The following is a 25,420-nucleotide window of genomic DNA, read 5'->3' as shown; positions in this document are numbered from 1 at the left end:
AGCAGGAGGAAGAGGCGAGGAGAGGGCCGGGCACGCTTTGGTGCTGAATGCCTTCTGCAAACTCCGAGCCTTCCTGCAATTCAGGGTGAATTGAAAATATTCTGTACAGCTGTAGACGAGATCTTTTATACCCAGAGAAATGAATACACTAAATTCTAAAGGGATTAATGGCTCCAGTGTGCTTATAAAGAAAGAAAGTAAAAATATTTACTTTTGGAAGTATGGGAACTGAGGAGTACTGGCAGTGGGGAAGGAGAGGTCACCAGTGAGAGCTGAGAACATGTAAATGTTATCCAGCAGCTTTATAAACGAGGGAACTTAAACATGCCTTTGGAGATGGGTAATTGTTAAATACCCTCAACTGCTTTATGAAAACTATGAAAGATTTTTCTTTCAGGAAGGAAGTAGGACAGACTTATTCGTTAAGTAGCCTAAAAGGAAGAATTGCAGTCTAGTGTGCAATACTGTGCTTTTGTGTGGCCTAGGAGATCTTCTTTTGTATGATCTGAGTCAAAATCTAGCCCAGAAAAACTCTATTCTAAGTGTGTTTATGGCTGAACTTGATTAAGGACTCAACATTTTGAACTGTAAAATATGGCCTACACATTTGATGAGTTTGGCAATAAGACTTAGGGCAATTTGAGGCTTTCAGCAAGGCCACAGTGTCCATGTGTCCCCTTCCCCACCCTGTCTGCCCCAGGCTCTGCTTGCAGGCCACAGCATCCCTCCCCAGAGCTGCAGGTGTTGCATGCAGAAGGCCCAGGCAAATTTGGGACTACCTAGTCATAAATTTTACTTGTTTAAGAAACTTCAGCCAGGAGCAAAAGTAGATCCTCAGTTTATATATCTTGAAAATTTTGGTATTGCCATCCTTTTGGGGGGGTTTGTGATGTTTTCACTGCTGCCGTAGGTGCAAGTGCTGAAGCAAAACGTAGTTGTTATTGTTGGTCATCCAGATCAACTGTAAACACTGGAACATTTTTGCAGTGTACGGCATAAAAGCAAGTGAATTCCAAAGTGAAATGGTTTTGTTTAGTCCTGAAAAGAGAGGAGAAATGGGTATATTTACAAAGGGCACATGACACCCCTCTTGTCAGAGGTCAGGCGTGGGTGAATGAGTCTGTTCCCAGCCATGGGGAATTACGGTGAACCAGTGATAGGGTGAAGGCAATTCTTTCTTAGGTGCCCCACTGCTGGGAAAGCCCAGCTGAGACAGTGTCTCAGCAGAGCCCTCAGATATATCTTCAAGAATTTCCAAGCCCAAAGAATAGGCTGTGCATCTGGATAGCGCTTGTCCACCACAAATACAAGATAATTCACATTATGTTAACCCTGTTTAACTGCAGAATACTTGTTATAGTTACCCAGCTATAACCACACACTACAGGTATGAACAGGTATGATAAAATGGCTCAGTAGACCCTCACCAGTGCATTTGGCTGTCATGACTTACCCATGTTCTCAGGTCTTTATTGCACGTAGATGTGGATTTATCTGGCTGCAAACACCCAGCACTAAGGCATCGTGTCTGATTTCCTCTCAAAAATTTTAGACTGCAACCTTTGCGAAGGGACAGTCAGAACTATCAATTATTTAATAAAGATAAAAGCCTTTTGGGGACAGGGATAATAATGAAAGTAATTACTAATGGAGTTTTGGCAGATTAAATGGACTCTCCAGATGATGTGAGATTTAGCTCTTCCCCATGTCAGTATTGGTAGTGAAACATTTGGATGTGTTTTTCAGTGATATCTGTCAGCCTCTCCTTTTTACTCTCCACACAGCCATTCACCTCAAGCAGTCCATGAATAAGAAAGAAAGAAAAAAAGTAGTATCTAATTTAAAAAGCTGGACTATATTCTTGCAGTGTCCTCAGGGCTTTGACAGTACCTTTAAGGCCCAGCTCCTCTTACTTAATAAATTCTGGATGTAAAACTTCACTTATACACATCATATTAAAAAAAGTTTGGAACATTAACTTTAAGAGGAGTCCCTTCTACAAGCTCATTTTTCACTAACTTTCTTTGCTGTAGAAACGCGCATTACATAAGTGTGGAATGAAAGTTTTTGCCCTGTGGCAAAGGGATATTACTTTTACTACTCTTAACTTCAGAAGTGAGGCTATAATGTGAGGAAAAATGAATATCGATGTCACAGAACAGCCAAAATAATATTGAAGTGCTTTTTTAGCCCTACATTTCCGATACCTTGATAGAAGGAAGCCACCACATCAGCTGTGCAGGTGGGGCTTTGCCCTGTTGCTCTCTAGCTCAGCTGCTCATCACCTATCAGCATAGAGCATAAGGCTTTGTGTTCAGTGGGGTGGCACTGCCAGAAATGGGGTGGTGCTGTGGAGTGCTCAGCTCTGTTAGGGATGTGAGGGGTTTTTTTTTCTGCTAAAGGCCATTGGAGAAAGAAGAATAATGCTTTTTGTGTGCTCAGGAGGAGCACGGATGCGAGAGAAAGCTGTGTTAGATGCAATGACATTATTGTAGTTGCAGCAGTGCATGTAATATTTAAGCTATGAGTTCATTTTCTTATTATATTCATGTGACCTTTTTTGCCTTCTGTTCTTTATGAACATACTTGAATGAAGATAACATTGAGCCCCATCAAGAATGTGGAGAAATCCTGCACCTCCTGCAGGGCTCATGACTGAGCTGTGCTGCCCCGGGCCCCTTTGCATTGCTGCTCCCTGCTTTTCTCTGCTTTGCATTTGGCAAAGTTATAAATACCCTTTGGCCAGGCTGGACTGGAGCACGGGTTTGAGATGTGTTCAGCTGGCTGTGGGCAGCTCCACAGCAGCTCTCAGGGACGTGTTGCCCCAGGCCAGGATTCAGCTGTGCTGGCACAGCCGCATCCCACTGACAGCTTAAATCCCTCCAGGCTGCCAGAGCAGGTCTAAGAGTTTACAGCACCCAGTGAGTCCTGACCCAAGTTTTTAGCGATGCTTCCCTTCATTATACATTACATTTCAGCTTGACTTATGCCCCTGGTATATATTATTGATCTCTTCTCTTGACTTCTCTGACCGTATAGTGATTTGTCTTCTCTCGCTTTCCTGACCACTCACAGAGCATGTTATTATTAGCTCCTTGTCTCCCTTTCTTTTTCTTTTCATGTTGCTGTCCTGCCTTTTTTCTCTTACTGTTGTCTCATTCAATAACTCCCTCTCTTCACGGTGGCCTGACCTGCCAAAATCAACATGATAGAACAACCCTTTTGCAATATGTAGCGATGAAATTAAATTCTTCTGTTTCACAACTAACTTGAATAAGCTACTTTTTATACTAAACTGATTCTTCTCTTTCTGGTGACTGATGCTGGAGTCTTAGCTTTTCCCAGATTTAACATTTACGTGGCCTTGTGCACGTTCAGGTTCCTTAGAGGGCTCATACTCCCTGGGCCCTTCGTGGCAATGGGGGTGGTTGCTGTTACTCTTGCCCAGCCCTCACATCTCAGCTGCTCTTGTGTGAGCTGCTGGCTCCTGGAGGTTCTCAGTGCTCCCCTGGGGTTCCCCCTACTCAGGAAACTCCCCCATACACCTCAATCCCCTGTTCCACTGCAGAACTGGACTGGAGCTGGTCACCTCAGTGATCAGGGAGTATTTAATAAAAATACTTTGTACTAATTTTTAATGACAGGCAGCATCCATTTTCCCTCTTGAGAGATTTGCATAAAGTCTCAGTAAGGGTACTGCATACTTTTATCAGATTTTGGAGAACACCTCATTGCCCAACAAAATAGATGTGGTGCATTATGCAGTAGCTTTAGGGTGTTACTACCCAAAAAACACAACCCATAACATAAACTGTATCTCCAGTCAACCTTACCCAGCCACCCCCGTGTCTGTCAGCTCATATATGTCAAAGATGTTCAGCCAAGTTCCCACTGAGATCTGCAACAATGTTCTAGACTACCTCAGATTACTTTGAATTAACAGCGTAATGAATTTAATTAAAATACATTAATGTCATATCGGGCTTTTAGCTGTGATTTTAAGAAATCACAGGGGAATCAAACTGCCAACATTTCTCAAAATATGTCTCAGACAAGTTGAAAGATATAATGACAAATAATTAGAAGTACAAACAGAAAATGCACTGGTATTATGACTGCTGGGATAGGCCATTGGCTTTAAGAATCAAGAACATTACACATCTGGTGTGAAATTTCCTTTGCCAGTTTTCAGGTATCCAAAGAGAGGGTTCAGTTATCACATCCCACAGTGGGCATCTGGCTTGGGGAGGGTGAATTGCTCTTTGGTAACTGCTTTCTATTTTCCTTGGCTGCAGAGTTAATATGAGCACCTCGCTGGGGTGGTGCACCTAATGCTTCAGTGACTTATGAAGGTGTAAAACGTGGTTCTGAGTTTGAAAGGACCAAGAGCACAGGAAACAAAATGTAATTCCCAGACTAAGAGCAAAATGCCGTCCAAGTGGTTTGGGCTGTGAGTGTCCTATTCCTTACCTAGGTAAAGAGTAAAGCATAAGAAAGTATTAAACAGCCTGACCTGGTGCTGGTTTCTAAGCTGAAATTTCACAGTTGTCATTAAAATGCTGGTGTCCTCCCTGTTCTGTGCATTCAGGTTGATTTATGATGCCAAGGGTTTTGTTTCAAATGGTTCTAAGTTTTCACATTTTCAACAAATTTTTGCAAACTTCAGTGCTAGTGTTTAGTTTCACCTCACTGTGGACAGAAAAGCCAAATCCCAATCCAGGCTGCTTTGATGCTCCACGGTGGGTTTGCTGGTGACTTTACTTTGATTACACAGATTTTGTGATTTTTCAAAGGTTAAGAGATTTAGATTTACAAGGTGTCAGCTGTCAGCTTGCGTTCAATGGGCTCTTCTGAAAATCACTGAAGTTCCTACACTTGGCCATTTATACTGCTGGGAATGTCCCGGATGAGCTTCCTTGGATATCAATTCCAGGCTAAATAGTTTACACCTGATTTGGGAAAAAAACCTGCCAGCTGGTAGTGAACCTATCCCTTCACCATGAACCATCTGCACAGCCCTGAGAAATGAACTCCAGGATTGCCAGTTGTAATTTGAGAGCTCGGAAGCAGCAAACTGAACACAGTTATATGAATATTATGATCCCAGAACTCTGTTATCTACTAGGTGCATCCATATCGATAAGTGGTTATTATTCTGTTCTAGCTGGCTGACATTTATGGTTTTCAGTTCAGTTAAATCAGATGTCTGCAAATAAGCATCTGTTACGTTTAAGTTTCCCAAAGCCTTTCCTTCAAACCCGTTATTTTCTCTGAATCAAATGCTTAGCTCAGCAGAGCCTGAAAATGAAAACAAACTCCAAATGGTCTCCACAGGATATTTGGTGGAAAAAAGTCTCTTTGAAAGGGTAAGAGCAAGCCCTGACTGGGATAAAATGCAACTATCAATGTTTATTATTTATCCAGAACTTTCTAAAAAATCAAGTTATAGACTGCTAAATTTTGCTGCAGAAGCCTGGAATTTTACGTTAGGTTCTTCTGTAGTCAGGAGGATAAATGATGCGAGGGAAGACCATGTTATCGTGCTTTGCCATCTCCTGAGTTCTTGCACGTTGGGAGGGGAGTGTTTCTTGTCTGCTGCAGGTGGATGATGTCTGGCTGGGGATGTCCATGGGGCTGCCTCTGCTTCACCTCACAGACCCTGTCTGGGGCTCTCAGCTATGCCAGTGAGACAGTTTGTGCTTGCTGGAGCATCCTGTCTTGGTTTAGTCGAGGATGCTCTTGAAAAAAGATGCTCTAACCTTTCTGCCTCAGTTCTCTCTCATATTCCTTCAGTTACTGGGAACTGGGGATAAAAAATACTCTGGTGGTGCTGAAAAAAATCAAATGAACCTTTAATAAAAATCCTCAGAGGCACTTTCTCACCCTATGCAGATGTTGGATTTCTTATAATGTCAAACATAAAATAACATGGAAGCTTTTTAATATTTGAAGGGTTTCTAGAAGAGGATAGAGGAAAAGATATTTTCATTGAAGAATGACATTTAGTGATGCAAGTTCTAATAGTGAGAGAACAAAGCAGGTGAAATCAAAAAGTTAAAACAGCTGGAGAGTTTTAATAAATATTATTTTATAGTGTCTTCACTGGCACAGGTTTCCCAAGGCCTTACATACCAAATTTGCAGTGCAGACTTCAATAATTACCACCAAAGATTTGAGCTGTAGATTTTCCCTGGGCTTATTCAGTAAAAAAATTATTTTAGTCACATTTTTACCTCTACATTAGATGGAATCAGAACTGATGATTGATGAGTGAAGTCTTGGCAAGTTAATTGAATTGTGTCAGTCACTGCTTTAGATGGTTTTTAGTATGGTATATTTAAAAATTATTTCATTTTCTCTTGAAAATAGTTTGAATTTATTTGTTTATTTAGCATTCAAGAGGTGGATGGGGGTTGTCTGTATGAGTGACCAGACAGGAAAGAAGCAACGTGATATCATCATGCAAATAATCAATAGTAGTCACAGTATTAGCAGGGTCTATTGAATTGTCTTCAAGGGCCTTCTCTAATTATCTCTGCAAACTGAATTAGCAAGATGGTTTCACTGTGTTTTTGGTTTTTTAGTGGCAGCTGCCTACCCAATTATATATATTCATTAGCTCTGCTATGATTTCATTAACTGATGCACATTAAGTGCCTGTTAAGCAACTTGTGCTTATGTTCCTAGACAAGCAGTGATGCATCTTCTGGTGAGCACACTTAGCAGCTCATTGGTCTGGATAAACTGGTTTCTATGTATGTTTTCAGTTCGTCATTACTTGTGAGCAGTACCAGCTGAAGGATAAATGTAAGAAGGTAATTAAACTGGTTACTTTAATTATTTTTTGTTTCAACTGTCTCTCGGAACCACAAACCTGGCCAACCAGGCAAATGAGCATTAATGAATGAAGCCACATAATTAAAACATCTGTCACTGTCCTGCCTGGTCAATTGAAAGCGTGGATTGGCTCCGAGCGCGACGATTGCTGTGGAAAGCCAAATAAGCCAGAGTTAATGTTCTCCTAATCCTTCGCCTGTTGAGCTGACAGTGATGGGTAGCAAACATGCACCAATGAGCATTAATGAAGTCGCTTTTAGATTGGTTCAGCACGGGTTTTTCGGGCTAATTAGGTACACAAAAATGTTATTTAATCAAAGGAACATGTATTCATTAAAGAAGGTGCAGAAGATAACTGAAGTGGAGAATTAGCTCAGTCAAGAGGTAGACTGTAGCTCCTGACTGAATTGTCCAGAATTATTATGTATTGATGTACAATTTATTTATTTTCCTTTTTTTTTTTTTTTTTTTTTTTTTTAGAAAAAGTTCTTTTTCTGTGTGTCAGTGGATTTACACACCAGGAATCAAAACCGTCACTCTGTAGTCATGTGTATTGAAGGGGGTGACTGGGCAGGCAGTTCAGGACTCAGAAAGAGAAAGCAGGAAGAGCAAGAGATGTTCATTGTGCATTCCAGATGGCATAAAACACACTGACAAATTATTACTCAAATGAGATCATTACCTTCTTGCTTCGTGGGTTGTATTGAGCAGTGGTGGAGTGTGGCTGTGTTTGATTTTGCTTGGTCTTCCTTGGAACATGACTAATGTGCAAGCCACAAATGGAAGAGTTTTCTTCATATTGTAACCCTGATGGAGGTGTGTTGAGTGTCCTCTTGGGGCAGATAAGGAAAAAGGAAGAAAAAAAGATTTTCAACCATTAAGAAGTAAAATACAGTGCAGAGTGTCTTTCCTTATCAGATTGTATCTCATCTAAATCCAATAAAAAAGTAAAGATAACTCCCAGAGATTGCTTGCATATTGCAGCACAGAAAATAATTAAAACGTTGTGTTAGAGTTTTTTTATATTTTAACCTTCTCCCACCCCACGCACTATTTAGATTTTGGATTTAGATAAGAAATATGAATGACAGTTTATATTTGGAGAATTAGACCATTTTGGTGAATTTTGAATATGGTTCTTATCCTGAAACGCAGTCTGCCTTTAGCTCTCTCCATCCCACCACGCAGGGAAGTTGATGCTGATTGATGCAGCATTTCCCAGAACATGATAGTGTCTGTAATTGTACAACGACACATGATGACCCATGAGGAGAACATCTGGGAACAACAGATGTAGGTGCAGTCTCTGTTTCACACAGCCAGTTCTGAGGGATCAGCCAGAACAAATATTATTTGAGACATGCATATTTTAAATAATTTTATATCATTAACTGTGTAGTGCTTTAAATGAAAGAATAATTATCACCTATTACTGTGGTATGTTGTATTTGTGGTATTTCTTTTGATGGCTGGAAGTTTTTTGTCTTGTTCCTTCTGAAAGAATGGAGAGTGTTCAGTGGGTGTTATGGGTCAATTATTTTCTACATAGAATGTGTGGTTGGTTGTTTGGTTGGGAAAATGTCTGGAGAGGAGGAATATCAGCACGTGCTGGCATTCATGGATTAGTTTTCTTTATATCATAATATTCAGTGTAATGGTTAATGGGACTATTTTAATTCTTTTAATGTCTGTTGTGCTGGGAAAGCAAGTTAACAATTATCTGTTTTATTGTTTGTTTGTTTAGTCCATGTTTTCTGGGATTGGTCTTCTAGGACAACAGATGGTAGAAAGGAGATTGAGGTACAAATTAAGGTTTCTTGTTATCACTAACAGTTTTTATGGATTGCAATAGAGGTTTCATTTCTGTGGTTAAACAGCATAAACAGTTTTCATTAGCATCTAAATTTAACATAATTTTCAGGAGCATGCAAGTTCTGGTAACTGAAGATGATGATTGATACTGATCTAACAATGAAGGAAGACACAATTTAAATGCTGAAAGTTAAATTTGGGAAAGAGAGATGAAGCTTTTTAATTTGAGATAAGGGAATCAGCAGCACGTGTGACTTTGGAAAAGTAATTCTTTTTTTTTTTTAAATGATTGTGACTAAATTCTGCAGCTGTACTGTGAGGTGTTAACAGAGCCCATGTAATTGTGACATGTGGGCAAAGCAGTCCTGAAGAAATGTCTGAAGGAATCCAAACTGGGTTCTTGCTTCATATAGTGAAACATAGAAATATTTTGAATCGACCATGGCATGTGGGCCTTTTCATATTAATAAGAAACATCATTTTGAGAAAGGGAATGTTAAATAGTTGTTGGAGTTTTGGCTAAAGGCACCTAAAAAACTTGGCTGTATCTCCTGAAGGTCTGCAGGTTCATCTAAATGCCACGTGTTGCATGTGGGAGCTGTCTGTGGTACTGGGACAGCCTCTGGGAACTGCACCAGGAGGTGTTCTCCCTGTGGGGGAAGATGTGTAATGCATGGCTCTGGGGCTCTGCCAGAGGGGATTGGGGTTTCCTTTCTGTTTTAGGGGATCAGGGACATCGAAAAGATTTTCAGAAGAAGGGTGTCACATAGCACCTGCTTCCCAAGGTGCTGTCATGGAGCACAGAGGGTGCTCATTGGCCATGTCCAGCTGGAAATTTTTCCCTTCTTTTGTGCTGATATTAGAGCTTGGCAAGAGCTGACCGTGGTGGGAGTCTTGTGTTAGGTTCACTGTGGGCTGCTATTGCTTTTTGGCTGCTTCAGTAGTGCTAGTCAGATGTTCTGCTGCTCAGCACAACCCTGTTACAGCCACTCCTTGGCCTGGCTCTTCCACTTGGCACTGGAGGTGCCATCATTCATTACTGTACTGGGGGGAAGAAAGTATGTTGGCAAAAGGGAGTCTTAGGATCAGTGGCATCAGGAATTCAGTGCGTGTAAAGTGTAAAACTGATGGTCATCCCAGCTCTCTAAATCTTCTCCAGCCCCTGGAGCTCACTGAAGTGTCTCTCTGTGCTCCCTGCAGAGAGATGCCCTGCAAGGGAAGCAGAGTACCAGGGGTTATCTCTTGCCTCAGTGTCTTCATCTCTTTGCTGTAGTCCTGCCCCACTTCTCTACAGCTTCTCTGCAACGTGGCCCAGGGAGGGAAAAGTCATGTTTTTCTTGTGATTTCTGTCTCTCCAGTGAGCAGAACATAGTTCATTTTTCCGTGGTTTAATGACTTCTATCAGAGCAACTGATCTAATGAGTCTGTGAGTCCCAGCAAAACTGCATATTCTGATGCTTCCTTTATCCTTTACTTGTTTTTCTTCTGACTCCTCTCTTCCCATTGCCCATCAGACAACCCTTGTCTGCTGAGGTGCATTCAGAGCCAGTAGTGCCACCTCTGCCCACTTCCCAGTTAATATTGAGGAGACCACAACCAGAATGTGTTTTTTTTCTCAGATTGACCAGGACCATAACTGGGAGCTCTGCAAGCTCCTCTGCCAGAAGGAGAGGAGCTTGGGTTCGCTTCCACACATGCACATCCAAAACCCAGTTTCACTTTCTTAGAAGCTGGGAACTTTAACAATTTGCAAAATTTGCAAAGCTTCTCTCTTAGCATGGGCTGAAGAATATTAGGAGGAAATGGGTGCTTATGATATCTTTGCTTTGATGATCGTGTGATTAAGTTCTCCTCTGGAGTGAAGAGCTTTCATGGGGTGATTGTTCGATGGGGAACTGCTGGGGTGGGATTCCCTCTTCACATTCCTTGCTCACAGCAGCAGATTTAGAGTGTTGGTTGAATATAACAGCTTTAAAAGTTAGAAGAGAAAGAACTCTAAAATTAAGAAAACATCTATTTTGATGAGCGTCATTCTGAGATAATCAGGTCAAATATAAGCTGTTGTTTCCATTTAAACCAAGGGGTTATATAAAAAAGAAGATGGCATGGAACATCTTTGGCCAAGTGCAGTAGTAGTAATAATAACAATAATAATAATAACCAAATGTGCTTTATTGCAAGGAAGAAATGTTATCACTCCAATTACCTATAGAGGAGATTTGCAAAAATCCTAATAGGAAACAATTTAAGTGTATCTGTGAAGTTATTATTTGAGACCTAGATGTAATCAGTTACCAACAATACTCAGTACAGCTTAATTAAGGGCTGAAGAACATGAAATCTCTAGGGGGTCTGTCTGCACTAGTGTTCAGGGACATACTATAACTCAAGGTAATTGAATAGCAATTAACTTGAGTTAATGAACATGCATTCTTGGGAAGACACACAACAGTTAATGGATCAGCCTGGAATGAACCACAATTAAACATACACCCGTTTGTTTTGCTGAACAGGCATCTACTGAATGTTCACACATATATAATGCCATTAAATAATCTGAATTAAGAGGCATTCATGTCTACTCCCATTCCAACTGGGAGATTATCTGTAGATAGTCCAAGGACAGCCATTGATGTTTCATGGCTACGCCTATAAGATATTGCCCCTGTTATCCCATGGCACAAGCTTTTGTTAACTACAGGTCTTTAAAACAATGGGAGCAATAAACAGGACTGGGAAGTCTATGAGGTGGAATTCATGTTACATTAGGGAACTAACTGAACTACTGTGGAGACTGGCTGTCACCAAAATTTCAGGCAACGAGGAGGAGAAAGGCCATTTCAGCAGTGCCATGCCTGCGCTCCCCTTTCACGTGGTGTCAGCCTGTTCCAGAGGTGAATACTTGGATACACGCAGCAACTAACCAGTAAGTCAGTGCCTTTATCAGCTGAAAGAGAACCTGGTTGTCAAATATTTTCCCTTTGTTCAGAAAATAAAAGGCAGTTTTATGCCAGAATTCCTCGAGTGATTGTAGGGACAGATAAGAAGTTTCTTGGAACTGGAAGAACACAAATATTTGAATGTGGTCCCAAATGCAGCTAGGAGCCAAAACATGGAGAGCTTACAGATTTACGTGACTCTTTTTGAAAGATTTATAGAGAGCTTAAAAAGACACTAATAATATACAAATTCAGAGGAAAATGTAAAAGGTAAACGTATAACTAAGTTGTTTGCATTATGCAAAAGTTAAGTCAATAAAATTGTATTTTGCAGTGATTTCGGAATCTCTGCCTTACTCTAACAAACAAGTAGTTCCTTAGAAGCCATCAGAAGATCCAGCTGAAAGAAAAGAAACTTTCAAAATTAGATGCCATGCGGGCAGAAAAAGAAATTACTTTTGATGACATAGCAGAGTTCAGCTCATTCAGTGTAAATGAGAAACTGCCGCAAGATTCCTCTGAAAAGTCTGGTGTTCCCACAGACCGGGCTTGTTTGTTCAATGGCAGCTGCATTTACTCTTCATAGCCTTTTTTGAGTAAAATGTAGTTTCGCTGGAAAAGGACGGCAGGTAATGAAATGGTGACAAGAGACCTGTGGGAAATGAAATAGCTGAAGGCTCATATGGGTAAATTTGTACTGTACGATGCAGTTTTGTGTAGGGAGCCACAAGGTCACTTATTTAGAGCTCAGTGGAGTGTGGCAGTAATGGAGTTTCAGTGCTGCCTCTGCCAGCTCCTTGGGTACCTCTGTGTGGCACTGGGCCCTGTCCCACCCCCAGTGCCCGTTGCCCAAGCCCTTGGGATGTGTCTTCCAGATATGTCCTGGATAGCTGAGAGCCCTGCGTGGCCGTAGGGCCGGTGTGCCAGTGGTCCATGAGAGGACCATCTTGGGCACGCACCTTTCAACACCTCTGCAGAGCTTCTGTGACAAATTCCAGCCTCAAGGATCCATCAGGAAGTCCAGCAGTTTGGACGCTCTCCATCTTGAGCCTCGAATTATGATGGGGGGAAAAATTTGTTAGCAGCCCCCTTTCATGTTGGAGTAAACAAAGCAGTTTGGAGGTGACAAAGTTTTTTTTTGGGTGACTTGGGTCCTCTTTGCACACCCTGGGTATTTTAACCTGTTTAAAATAGGCAAAGGCATCGAATGAAATTCTGCTATAAATTAATGCAATTAATGTGTTTCATATCAGCTACTGGCACATCATTCAGGGAGCTGTCTTGAAAGAGACAAATTAATTACTAATTAGAATTTTATACCCTGCTATTTTCTCTATTTACTAATGTTACTTTCCATCACTTTTCCAGAAATACTTAGTCTGATGTTTAACAAATGAAGCTATTATTATCTTAAATTACATAAGATTTTCTTCCCCCATTATTGTGATTAAGGAGGATAAAAAATTTTTTAAAAAAACCAAACAAAAGAACTGCAAGCCTTTAGAAATACTTTAACAAACTCATTGCAGAGTTTCTTAGTAGATGTGGAAGAGTTTACCAAGCTGAGACAAAACAAAAATATTGAGATCAGAGAAATGCAGAATGAGGGATGGGTTTGAGTCAGAGAGATTTTACTTTTGCCTTTCTGTAGCTTTAGTGTAAATTTCAGTATTTCTATGAAATATTTGCCCCAGACATATCAGGAAGCATTGAAAGTACAGGTTGTTAATGAGCTTGCAGCTGAATCCCAATTTTCTTTTTATTTGTTTTTTCTTCTCTGAGTAGTAGAATACTCCCTGTGTTTATATAATTAGTGTTTTAATGTTTGTTTTCTTTCAATTGAGTCTGCCTTTTGAGATATTCTTTTAGTTCTTTCATCATTTCACAGAAATTAAAATTCTGCCCAGAATAACTCAAACTATCCATAAGTTATATTCAGAGGATTTTCAGCTCCCAAACAGATCTTTTCAAGCTTACTCTTAAAAAAGGTCTATAAAGTTAAAAGACTTCCATTGCCACTTCAGAAGAGCTGTGGGGTTTTTTTCCTTTTTTTTTCCTTTTATTTTGGAAAGGATGTTGTTGACCGTGAGGAAATACTTAAATAGTTGGCATTGAGTAATATATTCAAAAGCATATCCCTTGTAATCCATCTCAATTCCTGGTTTATTACCTTTGTGACTTTCTAGCAGTTTTATCAATCAGATATTGCTCCTAGCAGTTTGAGTTTATTCTTACATTAATATCCCAAATTTATCATAAGGTTCTAAATCTCCTCTGGTCACCAAAATGTCCTATTGAGCCATTTAAGCTCCCGGGAACTACATCCTTTATCAGTAGCCTGGGAAAAATACTTTTTGCCCTATATCCCTGAGTGTTTTGAGATTAAATTTACTAACGTTGTCAAGTAGGTCAGTGATGAAAGCCAAAATAAGAGAGAGAAGTCTCTTTTAGGATTCAGGTGGATGGGAAGGGGAGGAAGTAACAGTGCTGCAGAGCTCCAACCCCATTGTCACAGCCATGTCCCAGACAAAGCTGCTGATGTGCAGCCTCGGTGCAGAGAGAGATCGAAATCTTGTGGCTTCAGACTGAGGACAAGATCTGGGTGCTCACCAAAGGACAGCCAAAAGGAAATACAAATGTTAGCCTTGGCAGTTTTTGCTCTGTGCTTTTTGTTCTTTCAATGAACAAAAATTCCTTCTCTGGCGATTTTGGTCACTAACCAAGTGCAGCCTTCGGCATTTATGTGTCGTTATCCCCTGGCAGTTCTCTTTTTGGAAAGAAAAATCTCATCCAGGCAGTAACAAGCACAGGCTGCCAAAATGGCCAAAAAGCTGTAAGAAAAGTCTGGGTTGTCCTCAGAGCCCTGTCTGGATCGTGGTGAAGAGCTGAGCTGCCTCTTGCTGCCCCTGAGCCAGCCCAACTCTGCCTGCAGAGAGCTGTGTGAAGAAAAATCCCAATGCACTCCCAGCCCCCAGCACTCACTGGCAGAAATAATTTCACCAAGTTCATTATTTCAACATTATTTTAACATTATTTTAACGTAGCCTGATGCTGTCTCCCATCTCCTTCCCTGTAAGTGTGCTGAGAGCCAGCCAGGGCTGCCCTGTGGGACTAGGCAGCTGCTCCCTGCAAGAGTTGCATCCTCCTCGTGTGACTGGTTTGTTTATTTTCTTTGCAAAGGTCCTAGGGAGCATAAACTGGGGCTTCTGCCAAAGCTTGCAGACACTCCCTTGAGAATATAACATGTTTAAACTGACAGCATCACATGCTCTGCTCACCCTTGCTCGTTGTGCCAGGCTGGAGGGAGTGAGCATCGCCTCTGACTCATGCTGGTGTAGCTGCAAAACTGTGCCCAGGAGCAGCTCACATCTGAAATGCATGTGGCCTGAAAAAAGGTTCAAAGGTGTTTCATGGCAAAGGAAATTCAGATCTGAGACACTTGGTATTTATTCTGAAAGATTTCATTATTTAGATGATCTTGGCGCTAATGAAAAAAAAAAAAAAGCTGAGTCGAGGTTACACACAGCAGATAAATAAATAAATAACTGTGCAGGTTGTGAGTCACTGAATTTGTTTCTGCTGGTGTCATGTTTTAAAAAGGATCAGAAGAAGTAGGAAATGCTAATATCCCCCAAAAAGGTGTATTTCTGTAATGAAGGGGCACACAGAGCTGTGTTCTCTGAAGGCCAGAGTATGGTAGGAGCAATCACTTCCCTGTGGCTTTGAGACTCTCTGTTAAAAAAAGTATTTTAAAAAGCTGCTGTGTCTTGCTCTGTTGTCACTTGCTGATGCCAGCTGTATATTTTTGCATGCGATTCTCATCTATTTCAGGTAACCGCCTGACTTTCACAGGCATAATATTGTACTCCTGACTTCCAAGAGAATCTCTTGGCATCTGGCAAAAGTCCCCTATGACTCAGTAAACACCCACTCAATAAATAATTTGAAATTGAAAACATCCCACGCATGAGTTCTGGGTGAAAAAAAAAAAAAAAAAAGCCTCCTTGCCTTTATTTTGCTCAAAAAAAATAAACAGCAGGAAGATTATCTCAACATTTTCCAGTTACTTTGCAGCTCAAATGTATAAACTACCATGAGGATAATTTTGGATATTGCGTCAGGAAGTGCTGTCTTGCAGGAGGCTTCTGGATTTGGGTTGATGACCAGCAAGCTCCTACTTCCCTTGCTGTATAATCATCATTGTTTTTATTCTAGTAAACACTTTTGAGTTTGCATTAAAAGGTTGTGAGGAAGACAAGGGGCATAAAGCATAATGCACCTTCTGGCAAGGAGGCAGAGGAATGCAAACTGCAGGGAGATGGGAGAGTATCTAGAGTCTGAATTGTTGGCAGTTGAAAGTTGCTAAAATTAACCTGTTGTTTCTTATGAGCAGGATATTTATGGTTTCTTAACTGCAGCGCTGTGACACAACAAGGTGCTTAGAGAGCACTGGTAGCCCTTCCCTCAGTGCAGCTTTCTTGTGTGACTGCTGGTGGATGTCTGACTTTGTGCCTCAGTTTCCCCTTTGACGGTGTTTGTGAGTGTGACTGTGCACACAGTGCAACACCTGTCATGTAGATGTGAGAGCAAAGTGGTGTAGTGGGAGGTGTCCCTGTAATGAGATGATCTTTAAGGTCCCTTCCAGCCCAAACCATTATTTTATTCTGTTTTCCTCCCTGTGCTCCAGGACCAGGTACCAGGTAGGTGTAAATTGATGGAGCTATTTCGTATAAATACATGTACTCCACAGATCAGATCTCATTCTTTGCCCACCATTTGTGATGGCAAGGGATCCTACACATACCCATATATTTTTCTCTATGAATAATTATTTGCTGTCAATTGTTCAAAAAGCAATAGAAGCAATATACTTATTTCAGCCTCTCTGGGAGCAGCGCTTTCGGTTCTCTCATTTCTTTGCCATCCCCAGAGCCTCCCTTCCTAACAACAATGTCATAGACACACTGTAGATAAGCCTGTAAGACAGTTTAAATTATTTTGCAGTATGTTCTGATAGTGAAAGAGCAAAATCATATATTTTTGCGACAGATACAGCTATAAAAATTCAGTGGGGGTTCTTTGGCCATGAGGGCAGTTTCTTAACAATGGGACTATGGATTCCTCTTAGCACAGAGAATTTGATTTTAAAGTAAGTTTCTTTTTACCTACCTGTGCAAATAAATTGAATGTGTTCAATCTCCTATTTCGTATTGAAAGTATGAGTCTTGATTAAAACAAAAAAGAAATCATTAAAATAATCTCTGAAGTCGCTCTACGTGGGTATAGTTGGAATCACATTATTTAAGTATTCTTTATTTCATGGTATCTGTTTATTGGTTTGCCTGACAACCCATTTGTTTTCTGTTTGAATCCTGTTGCACACCACTCAAGCCCAGGTTTGTTGCAACAATCTATAGGCAGCCAGAAAAAGATGCCTGTCACCTTGGAGGGGCTCCACAGCAGTTGGTAGGAAGCACTTCCAGGGAGCGATTTGGGTGCCAGGTGGACTCTCTTGCCATTTTCTCTCCCCTGACTGCAGAAGTAGCCCGAGGTGATAATGTTCAAGTGCAGGCTCAACAGTTTAAATGCCTGGGATTAGCTGAGTCGGGGCTCAGAAGTGGTTAATTGAGGTGCGTTGAAAATATTTCTCCCCATCCACCCTGTTTTTTCCTGGCTTCTGGAAACCGAGGAGATAATAGCGGAGGAGCATGAGTGAACCAACTAAAATACAGATTCTCATTGTGATGACCCTGCCTTTGGAGGCTGATGTTGCCATAGCAGCGAGTTTATCACACGGGTGCGGTGGGTTTGGAGAAGGTCAGTGCAGCAGGTGCCTCCCCTGAGCTTCTCCATAGCCTGTAAATCCATGGGCTGAGATGGAATCGTCAAATGTGCCTAATGGAAGAGACCTGGGAGAGGGGTCACAGCCCTGCTGGGTCTCTTTTCTCCTGTGCTTTGTGGTTTGTGGAGTGTTGGTGTGGATCTTGAGCAGGACTGAAACAAGACTGTGTTTGCATGGGGCTTATTTCTTGGCACAGACCTGGTGCTACACTCTAATTAATAATGCCCCTGAGTTCTTTTGGCATGTTTACATCAGACACAAATGACCCAACAATTGGCCCCATTTTCGAGAGCTCACCTTCAGAAATGCCCCAGGAGACTTGGTGCTTTCCTTTTCACAGTGTCAGGCCTTAATCTGCAACTTCATTGCTGGCTGGGGGAACTGCTAAATACTGGATTAGTTAGAAAAATCTTACCTCAGAGTCTAAGTACAGAAGACAAAAGGGATCCACTAAGATAGAGAAAGGAAAAAAAAAATACCTCCTTCTCCCTCAAAACTTCTTCCATCACTATCAAGATGAGTGAGTCCAATCAGCTCTGGTGTAATTTGGAGAAGTGATGCCACAGAGGACATTTTGTCCAAGATATAGCTTGAAAAAAGAAGAAGTGTTTGTTCTATCCTTCATTTGGTGATTGACAGACTATCATAATTAAGGAGTATTAGGCCATAATTTATAAAACCTGCTTCTGCAACTTCTGCATCAGTGGATTTATGTGCTGATTTTATTATTAAATCACTGCATTAGAAGACTACTTGTTCCTACGAGTATAAGAATCTTTTTTTCCACTTCTGAATGAGCACAAATTTCTGCAGGATGGGACTTTTCCCTTCTAGTTAGCATAATTATGGTAATGAGCTAGACTAAAAAAGATAGAGAATTCAAGGGACACGTTTGGAATATATGTTGATGATAAGATGTGAAACCTTACTATTTGCGTTGGAGCAAAAAAGCGGAAAAGTGCTCAAGAGAACATGGCTCATTTCGGAATGCTTCAGTGCCAAAGAGCTCTGTAACAAGGAGTTGGAGGCGTGAAAGCCAAGTTTCGATCTCTTCCCTGCTGTACTGGTGGAAAGGGAAATTATTACCCTAGAGAGGAATTCTGCATGTGATGGTTGAGTTGTAGTAACAATGCTGGAATTCATAATCATCTCCCCAAAAGGTCTGCTAATCTTTCTCCCTGCAAAAATATATTCTCAGATGGGGGTGGTTATTTCATAGAAACCCTGGTTTTGTTGTGTCACGTGTGATCATACTTTGAGTAAACTCACTAGCACTTTGCTTTGGAAAGAAATACCTCCTGCCTAAAGTAATTTCAGCAATACGCAGTAAATCCAGGGCTGAGCTTTCTTCAAGCTCTGGCTGAAGGATTTGTTTAGAAATTGTTCCAAGACTAGTTTGGAATTGTTTCAAGGGATGAGATTTAGTTGCTTTTGGTCAGTTGTAACTTACTTGAAACAGTAATTGGAAAACCACATTTGATCCCGTTCTTCCTACCCATTTCTCCCTAAGTTCTGCTAAAGCCAATTCATCAATGCCTTTTGCCTTTCATGAGATCCTTGTAGGGCTCTTTGAGTAACCTTCATCAGGAATGGTGTTGGCACGTGGTCAGTGTGCGAGGAACAGATAGAGGGAAAAGGTGCTACAGGAATGTGCACGTGGCAGAATCCCTAATGCCATCACAGCATGTGAGCCCAACGGGAATAAAGTCAGGATTTTCTGCTATCACAGCTCATTGCTGTAACTGGATGTCTTTTCCGTTCTTGTCCTCTTCTCCTCGTATCCTCTCTTCTCATCTTCTGCCTCTTGTTGTGCAGTCGAGCAGAGGAACTCACAAATCCAGGAGTTACCCCTAGAAAGGAAGGGCTCTGAGCTTCAGCATGGGCTTCATTTGGGCTGCATTTTACATAAACCATAAAGGCCTGCATTTCTCCACTGACGCAAAATTCCTTCATAAGCTAGGAGCCACCTGATTTTCCTGTCACTGTCACAAATTACTTCATACCTCTGGAAGGAACTAAAAGTGCCTACATAACTTATACACCTTTAACATCAGTTTCCAGAGGTCTTTTTCCAGTGGGTGACTCCCACAGCTGGTCTTTGTTCATTCAACTCCATGTCTCCCTGTGACTGATGACTGCAGCACCAGAGATTATTTAGAGGTGTCTTCTCACAGACTGTTCACAGGGTTCTGGATGGAGCCTTCTGCAGGGAGCTGCTTGCCTGTCTTGCAATTTATAATGTTTTAGTGCACCGAATAGCTGCAAAGATTTTAGCTCTGCTTCATCTGTGTCCCCCTCCTTCCCTGGAGAGGGTATACATACTGTCTCACAGCCATGCAAGGCACTTGGGGTCACCTTCCCTCACCCACCAAGGTATCAGCACAGCGATCCTGCCCTGTGCCTGTCGCCTTTAAATTCAAATGCTACCAGTAAGACATCTGACAGGGACATCTGAGGTCAATAAGGGGAGGAAGAGGGAGATGAATGCCAGTTGTGGACGTGAGACCTCATAGTGCAATCCACAGCATAAGCCTGGATCTGTGCATACAGAGATATGATCGTACAGGCTGTGTAAAACTACGTTGGCTTGATTTTCCCTGCTGTCCACACAAACCTGAGTCTGTACATGAGGTCTCAAAGCCAGGTCTCGTGCCAGAGGAAGAAGCTGTCACACATTGTCTCCTTATGTTGGAGTATATGTTGCTCTGGACTGTGCTGTGTAACCAGATTTAACTGTGTAGTGCTGGTGCTGCTGTGAGGTGTTTGGGCTCTTCTGGCTTCCACTGGAACATATTGCTGCTGATCCACAGCTAGGTGTTGGGATTCTTCTAAAGATGGCAAATTAACTGAAGCAAATGAGAAGGAGGGAGGGAAGGTCCAATTAGAGCAAGTAGGTGTTTCAGCTGAGCTGTAGCTGTGAAGCACTGGCGACAATATGTTCTGTACAGACCTTCCTTAAATCTATGGAATCTGGAAACATTTAATGTCAAGTCAGGGAGAGAAGAACAGCACAGATATCTTCCCAGGAGGGGAAGAAAAAAAACAGGCCACTTGCATTTGCTGGGTTTTTTTTCCTAACTTTGGATGTACTGAGCTGTGTAATAACTTGCACATATCTGGAAGCAATGCAGAGCACAGCAATCAATAATACAAGCAATGATAATCAGGTGTTTCAGCCATCTGACATGAGCAGTCTCCAAAGATAATGCTCTCCCAGAGGACATTGCTGAACATAACTTCAGTTTATTCCTAGCAAAGAAGTGAATGCCTGCCTGCTGTGCAGAGAAACCTTGACAACAGTTTTCCTCCTGAAAACCGGAGAGGGATGGAGGTGCAGGAAAAACCGTGGGGAAACACGTGCTGGTGGTGGCCAGCAGGCAGCTGGAGCAATCTGTGTTCCCCATCACCAGTGTCCTTAAAATCCTTACATAAACAGCTAATTTGCCTCCATGTTCAGAAATTTCTGGACAACACAGGAAGCACAGAAGAGTTTGAGGCTGAAGTCATTTTTTGTGACAGACAAATCATCCTGGTGCTAAGGGACACAGTAAATATGTGGCATCACCATCTTGGTTCTTGACTAGGTTAAGCTGTAGTGTGAGCTCAGCCTGGTCAAATAAAGCTGCCCATGAATGGCAGAGAGCACTGAAAATTACCTCGTCCCTGTGTGTAAGCAGTTCAGGTTGGTGTGGTCAGTCCCACTTCCAGGTGTTTATCGTAGAATTATAGAAATATTTGGGTTGGAAGGGACCTTAAAAATCATCTAATTCTAATCCCCCCTGCCATGTGCAGGGACACCTTCCACTAGACCAAGTTGCTCAAAGCTGGCCTTGAGCATCCAGGGATGGGGCATTCACAGCTTCTCTGGGCAACCTGTGCCAGTGCCTCACCACCCTCACAGGGAAGAATTTCTTCCAAAAATCTAATCTAAATCTACCCTCTCTCAGTTTAAGGCCTCTACCACAGCAGTTACATCTCTTTGGGTAGGCTGGCTGTTTTTTCTTGTTCTGAATCTCCCTGCTACCAGCTGTGCACTTAAAAAAAAAAAAAAAAATTAAAGTAACCTACAACTGTTAAAAAGTAAAACAAAACCAAACTGGTTTTGGCCACATTGTATGGCCACATTGCTACCCAAAAGGCAGAGATCAGATGGCATCAATGCTGGGCTGTTTCCCTAACAGTAATGCCATCATTCATAATTGGCTGTAAATATGAATTGCTTCTCAGGCTACTGAAAAAAGCAAATTCCCTTCTCATTGAGCATCACCAAAATGACATTTATGTTATTCAGGATTTCTGAATCCTTTCAACCCAGAGCAGTCAGCAATAGCACATAAACTTTTATGGTTGTCCAGTACAAGGCATTGCATAAAAAGAGACAGGGCATAGATGATATAATTGATGTGGAAGGTTTTTCCATGATCTACCAAAAAGCAGAATAATTCAAACCAGGTGGTAATGGAAAGTTCCTGACTCTGTGCCTCCTGTTTGGAACTTTCCTCCTGGGAGCTCCCATAAAGCTGGCTTGTGCCTGCACAATAAAGTAATTCACTCTGCTGAGGAGTCTATTAATAAAAAGGAGAGAAACAATGATTGTCAGATGGCAGAGTATCAAATAATCAATACTGCCTTCATTTTATCCTTATTCACAAGCAGTAGAGTGGCAGATAAGGATATATACCAATCACAGACACAATGTTTAATAAAACATTTTGGTCTTTGTCACTCTAGGCAGTTTTCTGCTACATTTTATAGGTCACAGTCCATGAAATTTCATGGGAACTTTCATATATATTCTCTGAAGCAGAATATGACATTTATTTGTTATTAAACCATATAATTTAGGGAGGATGAAGATACTTTATCCAAAACAACTTGTGGAGAAGTCTTTCACACAATGATTTCTCTCTAATGTATCTGTGTTTTGGGACCTCTATATAATTCTGCAAGCTGCTTTTTTTTCTTTTTTTTCTTTAATGGGAAATAATAGATGAATATGATTTTATAATGTTGTATGATAAGAGGCCATGAAACTCATTAAACTCAGGTTACAACCTTTGCTTGGTTTTTCACCTGCTGACCCAGACTGTCACTACAAAAAGCTGTCAGCTTTAATCATGAGAAACATGAGCAGCTGTGAGTTAGTCATAGTAAGTCAGTGCTAAGCATTGTATCTGCTCCCAAACACCAGGGAGGGACATCTGGTGGGTGCAGCTTTTATTAATTTTGGTGGCTACTGGAGGAAGGAAAGGTGAGTGGGGATTGGAGATTGAGAAGAAAACATGGGAAAGCACCTCTTTTTTTCCAACCCAGTGGATTTATGAGAGAATACACCTGCTTTAATTAGTCAAATGTGTTTGTGATGTTTTGGTTGTAGTACATTGTCCCATAGGCCTGATACATCTTTTAGCTGTGAGCTGAATGTCCCATATGTGTATTTTTCATATATAATCATATATATCATTATGATAGAACATAGTTGTGAGCCATCAAAATTTCTGGTTTGCCACAGCTTGGTGGTGACTTCACAAATCCCTTTTTATCCATAAGTCCACACTGCTGGTAAAGTATTGCCCCACCTCAGCTCAGGAGTAAGCCCTGGAAATGGTCAGCATTGCATATCCACACAGATGGTCATTCTTGCAGCTGTATGGGGCACATACTAGCTCCCCTGACATGTAACTTTTCTTGATAAAACCAGAGAAGACACTGCTGTGTGAAAGCCCTCAAGGCTTGTAACCTTGCTGAAATATCTATCTTGAGGGAAAAAAAAAAAAAAGTAGTTTTTTTAGCAGCCCAAAATGTGTGAGGGTCTGCAGATAGCTGTAATAATTCCTGCTCGCTCGAATCACAAAGCACACCACTATCAAAGTTTAATCTGGGGTTTTTTTGGTGCATAATCACATTTCACTCATTTTCCTCCATCCTTTTGTGTGAAATAAATGAACCCCTGCTGTGCCACCACCAACCCAGAATTCACAAGCCAATATTTTCCACCTGGGGCCAAGGAATGTTGCAAGTGGCATTTTATGAGACACCTCTCATTCCCTCCCTTCAACGATCCGTAGCATTTTCAGCATACGTCTCTCAAATTTGCTTACAGCTTTCAGTTCAAAAGGAGATGACAGTGGTCACTTTATCACCCAGCGTCATCTTTGTTCATAAGACACCATGCTCTGGCAAGAAGGATTTTAACTTGGCAGAGAACTACCTGGGAATGGTACTTCTTGGAACAGGAGAACCTCTGGCAAGTGACCAGTGCTACTGCTGAGCTGTGAGATGTCTTTGATTTTCATCCCTCCAAATTCATGCCTTTTGCCAGTAGTTCATGGAAGTCTCTCTGGGTTAGCCATTCACTTGTAGTGACGGTGATTCCTGTTCTGGTGCACTCACAGTGGGAGGGAGAGGGAGTAGAGAGATGGGAAGGGGGTTTGTAGATGGATTAGAAAGCATGCAGGATGTATATCCAAATACATTCAGTTTTCCTGGTTTTTCCAGGTCTCTTCTTGATCTTCTTAGGGCTTCTACCCAAGTGCATTCCTCTTTCCTATAAAATCCCTGAAACAGCTGAGGTGCTAGTGTTACTCTCCAATCCTAGTGACTTCAGTCAATTTTATGCTAAAAGGTATTCTTCAGACCATCTTTTTCTCAGAAAAACAACCAATTTACCTCAATCCTTGCAAACTTTGATAATCACCCTGAATCTTAGAAACAATACCTTGCATTTGATGTGGCTTTGATTATGGATGTACTTGTGCAGTTCTCTACCCACACCATGTTTCTTTCACCCCCACCCCCACCCCTTTCTAAGCAATTATAGCCTAAATGAAGCTAAATCCCTCATCTTAGTAAAAGTTAGAGCTTTCATGTGTCAAAGGTGAAATATATTTTGGTACAGTTCTGCTCTGTGCCAGTGTGTCCATATACCTGTCTTACTGCATTTAAAAAAAAAAAATCATGAAAATCTGACATCTTTTCTTTGCTCATATGGTTTATCAGATCTTTCATTACATTTTGCACACACATAGCTAAATTAGAAATTAATTTCTAAAAGGGCTATTTGCAGTCATCTCTTGGAGGCCAAGAAGATTTTTGCCATGGAAGTAGAGGGTGTGGTGGAGCTGTGGAGCTTGGGAGGGCTGGGGAGAGGGCAAGGACTGAGAGCTACCAGTGTGGAACTAGGACTCAACAGAAACCAGTGTTACATCAGTCACTTCATGCCTGGCCAATGGTCTTGGCAGTGGTTGGTTGAAGGGCATGAGAATGACTCAGAAGACCCAAATATTTGAATGCAGAGGTTCAGATTGCTGGGATGTGCTTGGGGATGTGCAAGGAGCAGAGTGAGGGCTCCAGTCCTGAGCTGATCTTTGAAGGGAGAGAAAAGCCAGAAGTTAGCCCAGGACAGGAGAGCAGCCTTGTTTCTTTTGTACCATTACTTCTTCCAGGGGAAATATTTGCATAAATGTATATTCCAGTAAAGCTGTGCAGCATCTTAACAGTTGAAAGCACAGAAGAGACTGTGACACTTGAAACTAATCAGCGTGAGTCCACAACTTTTTCTGTAAAGACTGATAGCCCTAAGGAAATCCCACCAAAGATTCCATGTTTTGGAGGGGCTCCCCCAAATTACAGGGGTCAAGTTCCCTACCACATTTTGTTGCAATACTGCTACGCAGCCAAACTTTATTTTCTTGACTCAGTGGAATTAGTCACATATTCTCTATATGGAGTTTGGCAGAATTAATCACACAGTCTTTAGATGATTTGCTGTGAATGAGAAGGTATATTAATATACAGGCAGACGGTGGATATTACAGTGAATAGTTTCCTGTTAACACAGAGCATTGCTGCGTCTCTGTGAGTGGAGAATGATTTAGCTTAAAGGAACATCTTTCATCTGTGTAAATGGTTTACTGGGGGGCATTGCAGATTCTTCTGAATAGAATTTTATTTTTTTTTCCACAGAAACCAAGTGACAAGCATAACAGAA

The 25,420-nt window shown here is 41.4% G+C and overlaps 1 protein-coding gene across 4 annotated transcripts in view; it reads left to right on the top strand.

The window, feature by feature from the left end:
- SGCD (sarcoglycan delta) overlaps window positions 1-25,420 on the top strand; it is a 317,255-nt gene that overhangs the window by 223,640 nt on the left and 68,195 nt on the right. The gene's annotated exons all lie outside the window — the stretch shown is intronic.

This window comes from Empidonax traillii, unplaced genomic scaffold (genome assembly GCF_003031625.1).
Source record: "Empidonax traillii isolate 1590-97213 ecotype Southwest subspecies unplaced genomic scaffold, ASM303162v1 scaffold168:size1726349, whole genome shotgun sequence".
Lineage (NCBI taxonomy): Eukaryota > Metazoa > Chordata > Aves > Passeriformes > Tyrannidae > Empidonax > Empidonax traillii.
The sequence above is the reverse complement of the archived record's forward strand: the minus strand, read 5'-3'. Positions and strand labels throughout refer to the sequence as shown.